This window comes from Dendrobates tinctorius, unplaced genomic scaffold, assembly GCF_039654945.1.
Source record: "Dendrobates tinctorius isolate UK_male_01 unplaced genomic scaffold, ASM3965494v1 ptg000202l, whole genome shotgun sequence".
Classification (NCBI taxonomy): Eukaryota; Metazoa; Chordata; class Amphibia; order Anura; family Dendrobatidae; genus Dendrobates; species Dendrobates tinctorius.
In genome coordinates, this window is record NW_027361869.1 from 4,500,892 (window position 1) to 4,517,153 (window position 16,262).

The window sequence follows — 16,262 nt, forward strand, 5'->3', positions numbered from 1 at the left end:
GAGGATTACACCCAGAAAACAGGACAGGAGAAGTGGTACTGTGCAGTGTATATATACAGAATAATACAGGTACTGAGGATTACACCCAGAATACAGGACAGGAGAAGTGGTGTACTGTGCAGTGTATATATACAGAATAATACAGGTACTGAGGATTACACCCAGAATACAGGACAGGAGAAGTGGGGAACTGTACAGTGTATATATATAGAATAATACAGGTACTGAGGATTACACCCAGAATACAGGACAGGAGAAGTGGGGAACTGTACAGTGTATATATACAGAATAATACAGATACTGAGGATTACACAAAGAATACAGGACAGGAGAAGTGGTGTACTGTGCAGTGTATATATATAGAATAATACAGGTACTGAGGATTACACCCAGAAAACAGGACAGGAGAAGTGGTACTGTGCAGTGTATATATACAGAATAATACAGGTACTGAGGATTACACCCAGAAAACAGGACAGGAGAAGTGGTGTACTGTGCAGTGTATATATATAGAATAATACAGGTACTGAGTTTTATACCCAGAATACAGGACAGGAGAAGTGGGGTACTGTGCAGTGTATATATATAGAATAATACAGGTACTGAGGATTACACCCAGAATACAGGACAGGAGAAGTGGGGTACTGTGCAGTGTATATATATAGAATAATACAGATACTGAGGATTATACCCAGAATACAGGACAGGAGAAGGGGGGTACTGTACAGTGTATATATACAGAATAATACAGATACTGAGGATTACACAAAGAATACAGGACAGGAGAAGTGGGGTACTGTGCAGTGTATATATATAGAATAATACAGGTACTGAGGATTACACCCAGAATACAGGACAGGAGAAGTGGTACTGTGCAGTGTATATATACAGAATAATACAAGTACTGAGGATTATACAAAGAATACAGGACAGGAGAAGTGGGGTACTGTGCAGTGTATATATACAGAACAATACAAGTACTGAGGAGTACACCCAGAATACAGGACAGGAGAAGTGGGGTACTGTGCAGTGTATATATATAGAATAATACAGGTACTGAGGATGATACCCAGAATACAGGACAGGAGAAGTGGGGTACTGTGCAGTGTATATATATAGAATAATACAGGTACTGAGGATTACACCCAGAATACAGGACAGGAGAAGTGGGGAACTGTACAGTGTATATATACAGAATAATACAGATACTGAGGATTACACAAAGAATACAGGACAGGAGAAGTGGTGTACTGTGCAGTGTATATATATAGAATAATACAGGTACTGAGGATTACACCCAGAAAACAGGACAGGAGAAGTGGTACTGTGCAGTGTATATATACAGAATAATACAGGTACTGAGGATTACACCCAGAAAACAGGACAGGAGAAGTGGTGTACTGTGCAGTGTATATATATAGAATAATACAGGTACTGAGGATTATACCCAGAATACAGGACAGGAGAAGTGGGGTACTGTGCAGTGTATATATATAGAATAATACAGGTACTGAGGATTACACCCAGAATACAGGACAGGAGAAGTGGGGTACTGTGCAGTGTATATATATAGAATAATACAGATACTGAGGATTATACCCAGAATACAGGACAGGAGAAGGGGGGTACTGTACAGTGTATATATACAGAATAATACAGATACTGAGGATTACACAAAGAATACAGGACAGGAGAAGTGGTGTACTGTGCAGTGTATATATATAGAATAATACAGGTACTGAGGATTACACCCAGAAAACAGGACAGGAGAAGTGGTACTGTGCAGTGTATATATACAGAATAATACAAGTACTGAGGATTATACAAAGAATACAGGACAGGAGAAGTGGGGTACTGTGCAGTGTATATATACAGAACAATACAAGTACTGAGGAGTACACCCAGAATACAGGACAGGAGAAGTGGGGTACTGTGCAGTGTATATATATAGAATAATACAGGTACTGAGGATGATACCCAGAATACAGGACAGGAGAAGTGGGGTACTGTGCAGTGTATATATATAGAATAATACAGGTACTGAGGATTACACCCAGAATACAGGACAGGAGAAGTGGGGAACTGTACAGTGTATATATACAGAATAATACAGATACTGAGGATTACACAAAGAATACAGGACAGGAGAAGTGGTGTACTGTGCAGTGTATATATATAGAATAATACAGGTACTGAGGATTATACCCAGAATACAGGACAGGAGAAGTGGGGTACTGTGCAGTGTATATATATAGAATAATACAGGTACTGAGGATTACACCCAGAATACAGGACAGGAGAAGTGGGGTACTGTGCAGTGTATATATATAGAATAATACAGATACTGAGGATTATACCCAGAATACAGGACAGGAGAAGGGGGGTACTGTACAGTGTATATATACAGAATAATACAGATACTGAGGATTACACAAAGAATACAGGACAGGAGAAGTGGTACTGTGCAGTGTATATATACAGAATAATACAAGTACTGAGGATTATACAAAGAATACAGGACAGGAGAAGTGGGGTACTGTGCAGTGTATATATACAGAACAATACAAGTACTGAGGAGTACACCCAGAATACAGGACAGGAGAAGTGGGGAACTGTACAGTGTATATATATAGAATAATACAGGTACTGAGGATGATACCCAGAATACAGGACAGGAGAAGTGGGGTACTGTGCAGTGTATATATATAGAATAATACAGGTACTGAGGATTACACCCAGAATACAGGACAGGAGAAGTGGGGAACTGTACAGTGTATATATACAGAATAATACAGATACTGAGGATTACACAAAGAATACAGGACAGGAGAAGTGGTGTACTGTGCAGTGTATATATATAGAATAATACAGGTACTGAGGATTACACCCAGAAAACAGGACAGGAGAAGTGGTACTGTGCAGTGTATATATACAGAATAATACAGGTACTGAGGATTACACCCAGAAAACAGGACAGGAGAAGTGGTGTACTGTGCAGTGTATATATATAGAATAATACAGGTACTGAGGATTATACCCAGAATACAGGACAGGAGAAGTGGGGTACTGTGCAGTGTATATATACAGAACAATACAAGTACTGAGGAGTACACCCAGAATACAGGACAGGAGAAGTGGGGAACTGTACAGTGTATATATATAGAATAATACAGGTACTGAGGATGATACCCAGAATACAGGACAGGAGAAGTGGTGTACTGTGCAGTGTATATATACAGAATAATACAGGTACTGAGGATTACACCCAGAATACAGGACAGGAGAAGTGGGGAACTGTACAGTGTATATATACAGAATAATACAGATACTGAGGATTACACAAAGAATACAGGACAGGAGAAGTGGTGTACTGTGCAGTGTATATATATAGAATAATACAGGTACTGAGGATTACACCCAGAAAACAGGACAGGAGAAGTGGTACTGTGCAGTGTATATATACAGAATAATACAGGTACTGAGGATTACACCCAGAAAACAGGACAGGAGAAGTGGTGTACTGTGCAGTGTATATATATAGAATAATACAGGTACTGAGGATTATACCCAGAATACAGGACAGGAGAAGTGGGGTACTGTGCAGTGTATATATATAGAATAATACAGGTACTGAGGATTACACCCAGAATACAGGACAGGAGAAGTGGGGTACTGTGCAGTGTATATATATAGAATAATACAGATACTGAGGATTATACCCAGAATACAGGACAGGAGAAGTGGTACTGTGCAGTGTATATATACAGAATAATACAGATACTGAGGATTACACAAAGAATACAGGACAGGAGAAGTGGTGTACTGTGCAGTGTATATATATAGAATAATACAGGTACTGAGGATTACACCCAGAAAACAGGACAGGAGAAGTGGTACTGTGCAGTGTATATATACAGAATAATACAAGTACTGAGGATTATACAAAGAATACAGGACAGGAGAAGTGGGGTACTGTGCAGTGTATATATACAGAACAATACAAGTACTGAGGAGTACACCCAGAATACAGGACAGGAGAAGTGGGGTACTATGCAGTGTATATATACAGAATAATACAGGTACTGAGGATGATACCCAGAATACAGGACAGGAGAAATGGGGTACTGTGCAGTGTATATATACAGAATAATACAGGTACTGAGGATTACACCCAGAAAACAGGACAGGAGAAGTGGTACTGTGCAGTGTATATATACAGAATAATACAAGTACTGAGGATTATACAAAGAATACAGGACAGGAGAAGTGGTGTACTGTGCAGTGTATATATACAGAATAATACAAGTACTGAGGATTACACCCAGAATACAGGACAGGAGAAGTGGTGTACTGTGCAGTGTATATATACAGAATAATATAAGTACTGAGGATTATACACAGAATACAGGACAGGAGAAGTGGGGTACTGTGCAGTGTATATATACAGAATCATACAAGTACTGAGGATTACACCCAGAATACAGGACAGGAGAAGTGGGGTACTGTGCAGTGTATATATACAGAATAATACAGGTACTGAGGATTATACCCTGAATACAGGACAGGAGAAGTGTGGTACTGTGCAGTGTATATATTCAGAATGATACAGGTACTGTGGATTACACCCAGAATACAGGACAGGAGAAGTGGTACTGTTCAGTGTATATATACAGAATAATACAAGTACTGAGGATTATACAAAGAATACAGGACAGGAGAAGTGGGGTACTGTGCAGTGTATATATACAGAATAATACAAGTACTGAGGATTACACCCAGAATACAGGACAGGAGAAGTGGGGTACTGTGCAGTGTATATATACAGAATAATACAGGTACTGAGGATGATACCCAGAATACAGGACAGGAGAAGTGGGGTACTGTGCAGTGTATATATACAGAATAATACAAGTACTGAGGATTACACCCAGAATACAGGACAGGAGAAGTGGGGTACTGTGCAGTGTATATATACAGAATAATACAGGTACTGTGGATTATACCCTGAATACAGGACAGGAGAAGTGTGGTACTGTGCAGTGTATATATTCAGAATGATACAGGTACTGTGGATTACACCCAGAATACAGGACAGGAGAAGTGGTACTGTTCAGTGTATATATACAGAATAATACAGGTACTGAGGATTACACCCAGAATACAGAACAGGAGAAGTGGGGTACTGTGCAGTGTATATATACAGAATAATACAGGTACTGAGGATTACACCCAGAATACAGGACAGGAGAAGTGGGGTACTGTGCAGTGTATATATACAGAATAATACATGTACTGAGGATTACACCCAGAATACAGGACAGAAGAAGTGGGGTACTGTGCAGTGTACATATTCAGAATAATACAGGTACTGAGGATTACACCCAGAATACAGGACAGAAGAAGTGGGGTACTGTGCAGTGTATATATACAGAATAATACAGGTACTGAGGATTACACTCAGAATACAGGACAGGAGAAGTGGGGTACTGTGCAGTGTATATATACAGAATAATACATGTACTGAGGATTACACCCAGAATACAGGACAGGAGAAGTGGTGTACTGTGCAGTGTATATATATAGAATAATACAGGTACTGAGGATTACACCCAGAATACAGGACAGGAGAAGTGGGGTACTGTGCAGTGTATATATATAGAATAATACAGGTACTGAGGATTACACCCAGAAAACAGGACAGGAGAAGTGGTACTGTGCAGTGTATATATACAGAATAATACAGGTACTGAGGATTACACCCAGAATACAGGACAGGAGAAGTGGGGTACTGTGCAGTGTATATATATAGAATAATACAGGTACTGAGGATTATACCCAGAATACAGGACAGGAGAAGTGGGGTACTGTGCAGTGTATATATATAGAATAATACAGGTACTGAGGATTACACCCAGAAAACAGGACAGGAGAAGTGGTACTGTGCAGTGTATATATACAGAATAATACAGGTACTGAGGATTACACCCAGAATACAGGACAGGAGAAGTGGGGTACTGTGCAGTGTATATATATAGAATAATACAGGTACTGAGGATTATACCCAGAATACAGGACAGGAGAAGTGGGGTACTGTGCAGTGTATATATATAGAATAATACAGGTACTGAGGATTACACCCAGAATACAGGACAGGAGAAGGGGGGTACTGTACAGTGTATATATACAGAATAATACAGGTACTGAGGATTACACAAAGAATACAGGACAGGAGAAGTGGTGTACTGTGCAGTGTATATATATAGAATAATACAGGTACTGAGGATTACACCCAGAATACAGGACAGGAGAAGTGGGGTACTGTACAGTGTATATATACAGAATAATACAGATACTGAGGATTACACAAAGAATACAGGACAGGAGAAGTGGTACTGTGCAGTGTATATATACAGAATAATACAAGTACTGAGGATTATACAAAGAATACAGGACAGGAGAAGTGGTACTGTGCAGTGTATATATACAGAATAATACAAGTACTGAGGATTACACCCAGAATACAGAACAGATGAAGTGGGGTACTGTGCAGTGTATATATACAGAATAATACAGGTACTGAGGATGATACCCAGAATACAGGACAGGAGAAGTGGGGTACTGTGCAGTGTATATATTCAGAATAATACAAGTACTGAGGATTATACACAGAATACAGGACAGGAGAAGTGGGGTACTGTGCAGTGTATATATACAGAATCATACAAGTACTGAGGATTATACCCAGAATACAGGACAGGAGAAGTGGGGTACTGTGCAGTGTATATATACAGAATAATACAAGTACTGAGGATTACACCCAGAATACAGGACAGGAGAAGTGGGGTACTGTGCAGTGTATATATACAGAATAATACAGGTACTGAGGATTATACCCAGAATACAGGACAGGAGAAGTGTGGTACTGTGCAGTGTATATATACAGAATAATACAGGTACTGAGGATTACACCCAGAATACAGGACAGGAGAAGTGGGGTACTGTGCAGTGTATATATACAGAATAATACAGGTACTGAGGATTATACCCAGAATACAGGACAGGAGAAGTGTGGTACTGTGCAGTGTATATATACAGAATAATACAAGTACTGAGGATTACACCCAGAATACAGGACAGGAGAAGTGGGGTACTGTGCGGTATATATATACAGAATAATACAGGTACTGAGGATTATACCCAGAATACAGGACAGGAGAAGTGGGGTACTGTACAGTGTATATATAAAGAATTATACAGGTACTGAGGATTGCACCCAGAATACAGGACAGGAGAAGTGGGGTACTGTGCAGTGTATATATACAGAATAATACAGGTACTGAGGATTATACCCAGAATACAGGACAGGAGAAGTGGGGTACTGTGCAGTGTATATATACAGAATAATACAAGTACTGAGGATTACACCCAGAATACAGGACAGGAGAAGTGGGGTACTGTGCAGTGTATATATACAGAATAATACAGGTACTGAGGATTATACCCAGAATACAGGACAGGAGAAGTGTGGTACTGTGCAGTGTATATATACAGAATAATACAGGTACTGAGGATTACACCCAGAATACAGGACAGGAGAAGTGGGGTACTGTGCAGTGTATATATACAGAATAATACAGGTACTGAGGATTATACCCAGAATACAGGACAGGAGAAGTGTGGTACTGTGCAGTGTATATATACAGAATAATACAAGTACTGAGGATTACACCCAGAATACAGGACAGGAGAAGTGGGGTACTGTGCAGTATATATATACAGAATAATACAGGTACTGAGGATTATACCCAGAATACAGGACAGGAGAAGTGGGGTACTGTGCAGTGTATATATAAAGAATTATACAGGTACTGAGGATTACACCCAGAATACAGGACAGGAGAAGTGGGGTACTGTGCAGTGTATATATACAGAATAATACAGGTACTGAGGATTACACCCAGAATACAGGACAGGAGAAGTGGGGTACTGTGCAGTATATATATACAGAATAATACAGGTACTGAGGATTACACCCAGAATACAGGACAGGAGAAGTGGGGTACTGTGCAGTGTATATATAAAGAATTATACAGGTACTGAGGATTACACCCAGAATAAATGACAGGAGAAGTGGGGTACTGTGCAGTGTATATATACAGAATAATACAGATACTGAGGATTACTCCCAGAATAAATGACAGGAGAAGTGGGGTACTGTGCAGTGTATAAATACAGAATAATACAGGTACTGAGGATTACACCCAGAATACAGGACAGGAGAGGTGGGGTACTGTGCAGTGTATATATGCAGAATAATACAGGTACTGAGGATTACACCCAGAATACATGACAGGAGAAGTGGTACTGTGCAGTGTATATATACAGAATTATACAGGTACTGAGGATTACACCCAGAATAAATGACAGGAGAAGTGGGGTACTGTGCAGTGTATATATACAGAATAATACAGATACTGAGGATTACTCCCAGAATAAATGACAGGAGAAGTGGGGTACTGTGCAGTGTATAAATACAGAATAATACAGGTACTGAGGATTATACCCAGAATACAGGACAGGAGAGGTGGGGTACTGTGCAGTGTATATATACAGAATTATACAGGTACTGAGGATTACACCCAGAATACATGACAGGAGAAGTGGTACTGTGCAGTGTATATATACAGAATTATACAGGTACTGAGGATTACACCCAGAATACAGGATAGGAGAAGTGGGGTACTGTGCAGTGTATATATACAGAATAATACATCTACTGAGGATTACACCCAGAATACAGGACAGGAGAAGTGGGGTATTGTGCAGTGTATATATACAGAATAATACAGGTACTGAGGATTACACCCAGAATACAGGACAGGAGAGGTGGGGTACTGTGCAGTGTATATATTCAGAATAATACAGGTACTGAGGATTACACCCAGAATACAGGACAGGAGAGGTGGGGTACTGTGCAGTGTATATATTCAGAATAATACAGGTACTGAGGAATACACCCAGAATACAGGACAGGAGAGGTGGTACTGTGCAGTGTATATATTCAGAATAATACAGGTACTGAGGATTACACCCAGAATACAGGACAGGAGAAGTGGGGTACTGTGCAGTGTATATATACAGAATAATACAGGTACTGAGGAATACACCCAGAATACAGGACAGGAGAAGGGGGGTACTGTGCAGTGTATAAATACAGAATAATACAAATACTGAGGATTACACCCAGAATACAGGACAGGAGAAGTGGGGTACTGTGCAGTGTATATATTCAGAATAATACAGGTACTGAGGAATACACCCAGAATACAGGACAGGAGAGGTGGTACTGTGCAGTGTATATATTCAGAATAATACAGGTACTGAGGATTACACCCAGAATACAGGACAGGAGAAGTGGGGTACTGTGCAGTGTATATATACAGAATAATACAGGTACTGAGGAATACACCCAGAATACAGGACAGGAGAAGTGGGGTACTGTGCAGTGTATATATTCAGAATAATACAGGTACTGAGGAATACACCCAGAATACAGGACAGGAGAGGTGGTACTGTGCAGTGTATATATTCAGAATAATACAGGTACTGAGGAATACACCCAGAATACAGGACAGGAGAAGTTGGGTACTGTGCAGTGTATATATTCAGAATAATACAGGTACTGAGGATTACACCCAGAATACAGGACAGGAGAAGTGGGGTACTGTGCAGTGTATATATTCAGAATAATACAGGTACTGAGGATTACACCCAGAATACAGGACAGGAGAGGTGGGGTACTGTGCAGTGTATATATACAGAATAATACAGGTACTGAGGAATACACCCAGAATACAGGACAGGAGAAGTGGGGTACTGTGCAGTGTATATATACAGAATAATACAGGTACTGAGGATTACACAAAGAATACAGGACAGGAGAAGTGGGGTACTGTGCAGTGTATATATACAGAATAATACAGGTACTGAGGAATACACCCAGAATACAGGACAGGAGAAGTGGGGTACTGTGCAGTGTATATATACAGAATAATACAGGTACTGAGGATTACACAAAGAATACAGGACAGGAGAAGTGGGGTACTGTGCAGTGTATATATACAGAATAATACAGGTACTGAGGATTACACCCAGAATACAGGACAGGAGAAGCGGGGTACTGTGCAGTGTATATATACAGAATAATACAGGTACTGAGGATTACACCCAGAATACAGGACAGGAGAAGTGGGGTACTGTGCAGTGTATATATACAGAATAATACAGGTACTGAGGATTACACCCAGAATACAGGACAGGAGAAGTGGGGTACTGTGCAGTGTATATATACAGAATAATACAGGTACTGAGGATTACACCCAGAATACAGGACAGGAGAAGTGTGGTACTGTGCAGTGTATATATACAGAATAATACAGGTTCTGAGGATTACACCCAGAATACAGGACAGGAGAAGTGGGGTACTGTGCAGTGTATATATACAGAATAATACAGATACTGAGGATTACACCCAGAATACAGGACAGGAGAAGTGTGGTACTGTGCAGTGTATATATACAGAATAATACAGGTACTGAGGATTACACCCAGAATACAGGACAGGAGAAGTGGGGTACTGTGCAGTGTATATATACAGAATAATACAGGTACTGAGGATTACACCCAGAATACAGGACAGGAGAAGTGTGGTACTGTGCAGTGTATATATACAGAATAATACAAATACTGAGGATTACACAAAGAATACATGACAGGAGAAGTGGTACTGTGCAGTGTATATATACAGAATAATACAGGTACTGAGGATTACACCCAGAATACAGGACAGGAGAGGTGGGGTACTGTGCAGTGTATATATACAGAATAATACAGATACTGAGGATTACACCCAGAATACAGGACAGGAGAAGTGGGGTACTGTGCAGTGTATATATACAGAATAATACAGATACTGAGGATTACACAAAGAATACAGGACAGGAGAAGTGGGGTACTGTGTAGAGTATATATACAGAATAATACAGGTACTGAGGATTACACCCAGAATACAGGACAGGAGAAGTGGGGTACTGTGCAGTGTATATATATATAGAATAATACAGGTACTGAGGATTACACCCAGAATACAGGACAGGAGAGGTGGTACTGTGCAGTGTATATATTCAGAATAATACAGGTACTGAGGAATACACACAGAATACAGGACAGGAGAAGTGGGGTACTGTGCAGTGTATATATTCAGAATAATACAGGTACTGAGGATTACACCCAGAATACAGGACAGAAGAAGTGGGGTACTGTGCAGTGTATATATTCAGAATAATACAGGTACTGAGGATTACACCCAGAATACAGGACAGGAGAAGTGGGGTACTGTGCAGTGTATATATACAGAATAATACAGGTACTGAGGAATACACCCAGAATACAGGACAGGAGAAGTGGGGTACTGTGCAGTGTATATATACAGAATAATACAGGTACTGAGGATTACACCCAGAATACAGGACAGGAGAAGTGGGGTACTGTGCAGTGTATATATACAGAATAATACAAGTACTGAGGAATACACCCAGAATACAGGACAGGAGAAGTGGGGTACTGTGCAGTGTATATATACAGAATAATACAGGTACTGAGGATTACACCCAGAATACAGGACAGGAGAAGTGGGGTACTGTGCAGTGTATATATACAGAATAATACAGGTACTGAGGATTACACCCAGAATACAGGACAGGAGAAGTGGGGTACTGTGCAGTGTATATATACAGAATAATACAGGTACTGAGGATTACACCCAGAATACAGGACAGGAGAAGTGGGGTACTGTGTAGTGTATATATACAGAATAATACAGGTACTGAGGATTACACCCAGAATACAGGACAGGAGAAGTGGGGTACTGTGCAGTGTATATATACAGAATAATACAGGTACTGAGGATTACACCCAGAATACAGGACAGGAGAAGTGTGGTTCTGTGCAGTGTATATATACAGAATAATACAGATACTGAGGATTACACAAAGAATACATGACAGGAGAAGTGGGGTACTGTGCAGTGTATATATACAGAATAATACAGATACTGAGGATTACACAAAGAATACAGGACAGGAGAAGTGGGGTACTGTGTAGAGTATATATACAGAATAATACAGGTACTGAGGATTACACCCAGAATACAGGACAGGAGAAGTGGGGTACTGTGCAGTGTATATATACAGAATAATACAGGTACTGAGGATTACACCCAGAATACAGGACAGGAGAAGTGGGGTACTGTGCAGTGTATATATACAGAATAATACAGGTACTGAGGATTACACCCAGAATACAGGACAGGAGAAGTGGGGTACTGTGCAGTGTATATATACAGAATAATACAGGTACTGAGGATTACACCCAGAATACAGGACAGGAGAAGTGGGGTACTGTACAGTGTATATATACAGAATAATACAGGTACTGAGGAATACACCCAGAATACAGGACAGGAGAGGTGGTACTGTGCAGTGTATATATTCAGAATAATACAGGTACTGAGGAATACACCCAGAATACAGGACAGGAGAAGTGGGGTACTGTGCAGTGTATATATTCAGAATAATACAGGTACTGAGGATTACACCCAGAATACAGGACAGGAGAAGTGGGGTACTGTGCAGTGTATATATACAGAATAATACAGGTACTGAGGAATACACCCAGAATACAGGACAGGAGAAGTGGGGTACTGTGCAGTGTATATATACAGAATAATACAGGTACTGAGGATTACACAAAGAATACAGGACAGGAGAAGTGGGGTACTGTGCAGTGTATATATACAGAATAATACAGGTACTGAGGAATACACCCAGAATACAGGACAGGAGAAGTGGGGTACTGTGCAGTGTATATATACAGAATAATACAAGTACTGAGGATTATACCCAGAATACAGGACAGGAGAAGTGTGGTACTGTGCAGTGTATATATACAGAATAATACAGGTACTGAGGATTACACCCAGAATACAGGACAGGAGAAGTGGGGTACTGTGCAGTGTATATATACAGAATAATACAGGTACTGAGGATTACACCCAGAATACAGGACAGGAGAAGTGTGGTACTGTGCAGTGTATATATATACAGAATAATACAGGTACTGAGGATTACACCCAGAATACAGGACAGGAGAAGTGGGGTACTGTGCAGTGTATATATACAGAATAATACAGGTACTGAGGATTACACCCAGAATACAGGACAGGAGAAGTGTGGTACTGTGCAGTGTATATATACAGAATAATACAGATACTGAGGATTACACAAAGAATACATGACAGGAGAAGTGGGGTACTGTGCAGTGTATATATACAGAATAATACAGATACTGAGGATTACACAAAGAATACAGGACAGGAGAAGTGGGGTACTGTGTAGAGTATATATACAGAATAATACAGGTACTGAGGATTACACCCAGAATACAGGACAGGAGAAGTGGGGTACTGTGCAGTGTATATATATATAGAATAATACAGGTACTGAGGATTACACCCAGAATACAGGACAGGAGAAGTGGGGTACTGTGCAGTGTATATATTCAGAATAATACAGGTACTGAGGATTACACCCAGAATACAGGACAGGAGAAGTGGGGTACTGTGCAGTGTATATATACAGAATAATACAGGTACTGAGGATTACACACAGACTACAGGACAGGAGAAGTGGTGCACTGTGCAGTCTATGTATTCAGAATAATACAGGTACTGAGGATTGCAACCAGAATACAGGACAGGAGAAGTGGTTTGCTGTGCAGTCTATATATTCAGAATAATACAGGTACTGAGGATTACACCCAGAATACAGGACAGGAGAAGTGGGGTACTGTGCAGTGTATATATACAGAATAATACAAGTACTGAGGATTACACCCAGAATACAGGACAGGAGAACTGGGGTACTGTGCAGTGTATATATTCAGAATAATACATGTACTGAGGATTACACCCAGAATACAGGACAGGAGAAGTGGGGTACTGTGCAGTGTATATATACAGAATAATACAGGTACTGAGGATTACACCCAGAATACAGGACAGGAGAAGTGGGGTACTATGCAGTGTATATATACAGAATAATACAGGTACTGAGGATTACACCCAGAATACAGGACAGGAGAAGTGTGGTACTGTGCAGTGTATATATACAGAATAATACAGGTGCTGAGGATTACACCCAGAATACAGGACAGGAGAAGTGTGGCACTGTGCAGTGTATATATACAGAATAATACAGGTACTGAGGATTACACCCAGAATACAGGACAGGAGAAGTGGGGTACTGTGCAGTGTATACAGAATAATACAGGTACTGAGGATTACACCCAGAATACAGGACAGGAGAAGTGGTAATGTGCAGTGTATATGTAGGGTCGGTAGGCCGGGCTGGGGTGGGGTGGTCCCTCCGTATACCACGCAGTGACGCACAGATAAAAGATGGATGCAGATTTCGGGTGCAACAGGTCCAAGTTTATTTCCCGCTGTCCGACTGTCGGCCCTCACGATACACCGCAAATTCTTTTCACGGCCCTCCGTGTCAAGGCTCCATTACACACACACCGTACTTATCACCAGGGACGTAAATACATGTACCGTCCCTTTTTACTTAACAACGGTCCTGTCAGCTCGGTCACTGTGGCCGCCTTAGGCCCGTACACCAACAGTAATTTTTCTTGTCAGGTATCGTCTTCAACTCTGTATGTGTTTCCCCAGGGCCTCGTCTGTACTGCGATACTTCATGTCAGGACCACCCCCTGACTTCCTTTATCCTCAGTCCCCTGGTTAGGTTTTTTCTCACCTTGCAGCCTGTTATGAATGAGTCACCGTAGGAGGCAAAAACAGAAATACTAGATAAGTCCAGAAAACCAGAGAAGTTGGCAGCTATCAGATTGCAGACCCCTGAACCTAACAACAACAACTAGCAGTAGCCATGGGAGGTTCCTACGGTGCACTAGACCCCTCGATCACAGCCGGAGAACTGCATAGCCTAAAGACAGAAAGGGAAATCTAAACTGCCCCAGAGCAGACCCCAAAGCAATAGGCAGCCCCCAACATATAATGACGGTGAAGCTAGATGAAAAAACACTCACACAGATAGAAAGATAGGCTGAGCAAATGATGGGGCCCAAGCTAACTAAATAGGACAGAATAGAAAAGCTGCTGTCTGCAATCCGCCAAAACCCTCTCAAAAACAAGAGCCAACAGACTGATAGGGAAAAAAGCCCTGAAGACGCAAGGCTTCAAAAAGACTATATCTCTACTCAGGTATTATCTGAAGCAAAAAGGAATTCAGCTCACTCAGCAGGGAAAGGCAGAAATCCAGAAAAACAAGGCAAAACAAAACCAAAACACAAATGCAAAAAGTAGAGCAGAAAACTTAGCTTTTGAGGAGCAGGAATCAGACTGGTCTCCAAGAATCCCTCAGAGTAATCACCCGCAAGGCAGAAAGGCGTCGGCTGCCTTATATCCAGTCAGCAATCCCTGTCATCCAGTCATCATCATTCTGCTCAGGTGCTTTGTAATCAGCCTCACTACCTTCCTTCACCAGAAGAGGGAGTTCATCAGACCTCAATGGTGAAGGGGAAAATGAACTCACAACAGTACCTCCCCCTTGAGGAGGGGTCACCGAACCCTCATCCACGCCACCAGGGCAATCAGGGTGAGCCCGATGAAAGGCACGCACCAATCTTTTGGCATGAATATCAGAGGCAGAGACCCAGGAATTATCCTCCTGACCATAACCCTTCCACTTAACCAAATACTGGAGTCTCCGTCTAGCCAGACGGGAATCCAGTATCTTCTCTACCTCATATTCCATGTTACCTTCAACTAATACAGGGTCTGGAGGTGCCACCCCAGGAACAACTGGTTCAACAAACCTCTTCAACAAGGACTTATGAAACACATTATGAATTTTAAATGTGACAGGAAGAGCCAACCGAAAAGAGACCGGATTAATAATCTCCAAAATCTTGTAAGGTCCAATAAATCTAGGCTTAAACTTAGGAGAAGCCACCTTCATAGCGATATTTTTTGATGATAACCAAACCATATCACCAACCTTAAACTGGGGACCAATGGTCCTGTGTCGGTTGGAAAACCGCTGGGCCTTTTCCTGGGAGAGAGATAACTTATCCACCACTTGGTCCCAGATCTGGTGCATTCTCTCCACCACAGTGTCAAC

At 41.1% G+C, this 16,262-nt stretch overlaps 1 protein-coding gene and 1 long non-coding RNA gene across 20 annotated transcripts in view; both read left to right on the top strand.

Moving 5' to 3' along the window:
• The window catches only part of LOC141057113 (uncharacterized), a 40,952-nt gene extending 28,628 nt beyond the window's left edge, over positions 1 to 12,324 (top strand). For 17 of the 19 annotated variants that reach the window (XR_012221974.1, XR_012221990.1, XR_012221984.1 and 14 more), the window contains one exon: positions 1 to 9,289. This exon is cut by the window's left edge. This is a non-coding gene — a long non-coding RNA (uncharacterized lncRNA). Of the gene's footprint in view, positions 9,290 to 9,566 lie in introns of those variants that run through there. The other 2 variants (XR_012221986.1, XR_012221991.1) reach the window with 2 other exon arrangements.
• Positions 1 to 16,262, top strand: part of LOC141057112 (uncharacterized) — a 401,445-nt gene that overhangs the window by 69,349 nt on the left and 315,834 nt on the right. The window lies entirely within an intron of this gene.